Source organism: Callithrix jacchus, chromosome 15 (assembly GCF_049354715.1).
Source record: "Callithrix jacchus isolate 240 chromosome 15, calJac240_pri, whole genome shotgun sequence".
NCBI classification, from domain to species: domain Eukaryota; kingdom Metazoa; phylum Chordata; class Mammalia; order Primates; family Cebidae; genus Callithrix; species Callithrix jacchus.
In genome coordinates, this window is record NC_133516.1 from 28,588,343 (window position 1) to 28,593,825 (window position 5,483).

Sequence of the window (5,483 nt, forward strand, 5' to 3'; positions counted from 1 at the left end):
AAAAGAAGACATATATGTGGCCAAGAAATGTATGAAAATAAAGCTCAACATCCCTGATCATTAGATAAATGCAAATTAAAACCTCAATGAGATACCATCTCATGACAGTCAGAATGGTGATTATTAAAAAGTGAAGAAATGACAGATGCTGATGAGGCTGTGGAAAAAGAAACACTTTTACACTTTGGTTGGGGTGTAAATTAGTTCAACCATTGTGGAAGACAGTGTGGCCATTCCTCAAAGACCTAGAGGCAGAAATCCCGTTACTAGGTATATACCCAAAAGAATATAAATCATTCTATTAGAAAGATACATGCATGTGTGTGTTCATTGCAGCACTATTCACAAACTTTTTAAACTTTAACAAATGATAAAAAAAAGTAAGGATATAATAAATTATTTCCATGACACTAGGTAACAACATAAGTACATATTATTCCACTCAGATCTGTCACTTTGACTGCTTCTTGGTCACCATGCTTACCCCAGTATTCCTGTACACTAGTCCTCTAGATCTTCCCTTGACTTTCGAGGTCATATTGAAGGGTTAATTCCCATTCTGGCTACAGTATTTACAAGTATAAGCCTCATAGAATTTTTCAGAGTAAGGAAGAGCAACACAAAATAATCTTGTGAAGCATGAGTTGCTTTTTCTTGATAACACACCCTAATGCTGTTAAAAAGAGCTAAGTATGGTAGCATTTATTTTTAATCTACTTTTCATATACTTATTTACACAAAGACATGGACTCAACCTAAATGCCCATCAATGATAGACTAGACTGGATAAAGAAAGTGTGGCACATATACACCATAGAATACTACACAGCCATAGAAAGGAACAAGATAATGTTGTTTATAGGAATATGGATGGAGCTGGAAGCCATTATCCTCAGCAAACTAATACAGAAACAGAAAACCAAACATTGCATATTCTCACTAAAAGTGGTTGAGCAATGGGAACATGTGGACATAATGAGGGGAACAACACACACTGGGGCCTGTTGCGGGGTGGTGGCAGGGAGAGCATCAGGATAAATAGCTAATGCATGTGAGGCTTAATACGTAGGTGATGGGTTGGTAAGTGCAGCAAACCACCATGGCGCACGTTTAATGTAACAAACCTGCGCATCCCAGAACTTTAAATTAAATTTTAAAAAATCAAAGGGATATTTTCCTCACACCTGACTTTTTGGCCTATTATGCCAACCTAGGAGTTAATCACGTTGACAAAATTGCCTAATAGACTCAAACTTAATTTTAAATCAAGTAAACATTTTTTAAAACCTGCTAGAGATGTTGTTGGACAAATAGGCCAAAAGACAATTTTTAAAAATAGATCTTATCCTTTGGAGAAGTTTGAGTTCAAAGCAAAATTGAGAGGAAGGTACAGAGATTTCTCATAAACCTTCTGTCTCCACATATGCCCCCCCACCTCATTATTAACATCCCTAACCAGAGTGGTACATGTGTTACAATTAATGAACTATACTGACATATCATTATCACCCCCAGTCCATAACTTGTTTTGGTTTTCATTTCTGCTATGTAAAGAAAAAAAAGCGTTTTATGATTTTTCAAGTTGGTTAATCATAATGATCATTTTATAAAGGAAATGCTGGTTTTAATGTCTGCTAATTTTGCATTTTTCTTAAGAAATGGATTAAATCAATTTACAATAATTTTTTAAAAGCCTTTCCAGGGATCTAACTCTTTTACACATTCAATTTTCAAGAAGAAAAATCCTGTCTAATCTATATGGATTTCCAAGACCAGTAAGTAAGTATATGAATTGGGAAAATGTGGCACATATACACCATGGAATATTATGCAGCAATCAAAAATGATGAGTTCACGTCCTTTGTAGGGACATGGATGAATCTGGAGAATATCATTCTCAGCAGACTGACACAAGAACAGAAAATGAAATACCGCATATTCTCACTCATAGGAGGGTGATGAAAAATGAGAACACATGGACACAGGGAGGGGAGTACTAAACACTGGGATCTATTGGGGGGAAAAGGGGAGGGCCAGCGGGGGGGGAGCTGGGGAGGGATAGCCTGGGGAAAAATGACAAATGTGGGTGAAGGGGAGAAAGGAAGCAAAACACACTGCCATGTGTGTACCTATGCAACTGTCTTGCACATTCTGCACATGTACCCCAAAACCTAAAATGCAATAAAAAATTTAAAAAAGTAGATTAAAAATAAATGCTACCTTACATAGTTCTTTTTAACAGCTGTCAGGTTGTGTTATCAAGAAAAAGCACCTCATGCTTCGCAAAATTATTTTGTGTTGCTCTTCCTTACTCTGAAAAATTCTATGAGGCTTATACTTATAAATACTGTAGCTAGTATTTACAAGTGGCATTCAATATGACCTCCAAGTCAAGGGAAGATCTAGAGGACTAGTGTACAGGAATACTGGGGTAAGCACGGTGACAGAGAAGCAGTCAAAGTGACAGGTCTGAGCGGAATAATACATACTTATGTTTTTATCTGGTGTCATAGAAATAATTTATTATATACTTAGTATATTTTTTATTGTTTGTTAAAGTTAAAATCACATACCATATTTTGTAAACTGTACTCATATGCTATATAAACTAAAAAATGAGCAACCTCAATGTTTTTAAAAATGGAAATCTTGAGAAAATAAGAAGTTATAGACATAACTGTTTTGAAAGTGCCTTTGTTTAGATCTAAAAGGGAAAGATAGAGAACTTTGTTAAATTTGAACTTGTATCTTATTGCCAAAAAGTTGAGTCTGTATTAAAAAGAGCAATGAGTTTTCCTATAATGTCATATTAAAAATATAATTCTAAGAATTGTTGACCTGAACTTGAGGATGCAAATGTTTGTTATGAGAAGTCGTTGTTTGTTCACTTATAGTTGTAAATTGTGGTTTTCAGAGGAAGTTTATTTTATTTACTGTGATTAATGCACTAACTGTGAACTTACTGGCCTCTAGGACGCTCTCCAAGAAATAGGGACATAATTGGAAGTTTCAGTCCTTGTAAAAATTATTTCACAGGTAAAAGAAAAATGGCTCTGACAGTATAATTTAAAAACAAAATGCAAAATTTTTATTCTCTGGACGGTGCTCATTGGTAATATGACATGTGAGGCAGAAATAATCTCTTCCTGTTTTTTAAAATTTATTATGCAGAGATAATTTTCATGTAATAATGAATTTAAAAGTCTGGTCTAAATATTCTACTCAGTTCATATCTACCAGAAGGACATCTGATTCTCCCAGGCTTGAGTGCAGTAACGCCGTAATAGCTCCCTGCAGCCTCTAACTCCTGGTCTCAAGTGATCCTCCTTCCTCAGCCTCCCAAGTAGCTAGGACTATAGGCACGAGCCATGGTACCTGACTATTTTGTTGTTGTTGTTGAGACAGGGTCTTGCTATTTTGCCCACGCCAGTTTCAAACTTCTGGGCTCAACTGATCCTCTTACCTTGGCCTCCCAAAGGGCTGGGATTACAGATGTGAGCCACTGCACGTGGCCTATGCTGGTACTTTCACCAACAAAAAACACCAATGGAGTAGTTTTCTCATTTTCAAATGACAAAAAGTAATGAACAAACATTACATGGCTTTTATTTATTTATTTATTTGAGACAAGAGTCTCACTCTGTCACCCAGGCTGGGATACAGTGTCATGATCTTGGCTCACTGAAACCTCCTCCTCCCTGGTTCAAGCAATTCTCCTTCCTCAGCCTCCCGAGTAGCTGGGATTACAGGTTCCCACCACCACCTTCGGCTAATTTTTGTATTTTTAGTAGAGATGGGCTTTCACCATGTTGGCCAGGCTGGTCTCAAACTCCTGACCTCAAGTGATCAGCCTGTATATAGCATTCCTAATAAGGTACAGAACTGAGATGAAATTCAATACATTTTTGAAAAATAAGAATTTGAGAAATTTGAAATAGAATAGCATTAATTATGTATTAATTATAGAATGCAACTCTAATAGTGTCTAATGATCACAGTATGATGACCAGCCATTGTAATTTTAAGGGAGAGAAAAAGAAAGACTTAGTGTAGATTTTAAAATGTATATTTCTTGGGAGGCTGAGGTGGGAGGATGGTTTGAGCCTGGAAGGCAGAGGCTGCAGTGAGCCGAGATTGCACCGTTACACTCCATCCTGGTCGACAGAGCCAAGACTCTGTCTCAATCAATCAATCAATAAAATGTATACTTGCAAGAAATTTTCTTGTTGAGAAATTATGCCATGAGAAGAGGGTGTGCCTTTGAGTCTATATAGGGGTGTATGTGTGTATAGGCATGTGCAAGAATGTGTGTGTGTGTGTGTGTGTGTTAGGAAGAACAGAAGTGAAAAGGAAAGAACTTTGGAATCCTAGGGTAATTCAGATGGTGGATGGACATTTATCTTACAAGTGCTTTTTTTTTGGTAACTGCTGAAAATAGTAACACCAGCAAACGTGAAAAATCTACTTTTCTTCTAATATGACTGTGGCGTTCCCTTTGGAAGGCAAACTTTTCCTTTGCCTGAAATTAATCTCTTATTAATTCAGATTTTGTCAAAATAATTAGGCCAGGCTCTTATGCTTCAGTATGATGCCGCCATGTGACAGAGCACATGAAATGTGCAGAGTCATCTTGAAAAACGAATGATGAAGACGGGACAGGCTCCGGGTGGAGCCTTGGAGTGCAGGAAGAAGTTGCATTCTCACCTCGTCTCCTAAAGCGCTGGCTCAGCAAGAAAACCCAGCCCAAGGAGTTTAGGTAATAAGTATGGAATCGTTGACCATTTTCATCTTTTCCCATCACAATTTTTAATATCACATATTTTTTTCTGCTGCTAGGGGAGATTTTCTGCTGAAATTTCCCCACTGACTTCTGATTTAGTCCATTGCCGACATGTTTGTGCTTGACTCTCATTTGGGCATCTTTCCCTGGGCCTTTATTTAGGACTATTTTTAGAGAGAAGATAAGGGAAAATGAAGTATCCCTATTCAGCACAGGCTCCAAGTGCACTGGCCTGTATGGATGTGCTTAGGAGAGGCAGGGATGGACACTAGAGAGGGCCCAGGAGTGGCATTTATTCCAAGCCTGCCTAATATCAGTACAGAGACTGCCTGTGGGTATTATAGTTATTTTGAAAGAATGAAAATAAGCAAAACGGAAAAAAAAACCCAAAAACTCCCTTCCAGATCAAAACTTCAGAGGGTAAAAGTTCAAGAAAGGATTTATTTTTAATGTTGAAAGAGAAGAGATTGTGAGCAAAATTGAGAACAGTGATTAAAATGCAAAACCCCAGGAAGCCCAGACGTGCTGTTTGGTTTGTTGAGCGTATTTTCTGAGTCAGAAGCCAGCTTTATACCTGCTTTATTCCTGAAAGGTTTTTCTAACTGGTTGGTAGCCTACAATAAAAACCATTTTCTACAGCTCTAATGTGTGCTGAGGAGGGGCGGGGAAATGCTTAAAAGAAGTCCTATGAGTAAGCAGACCT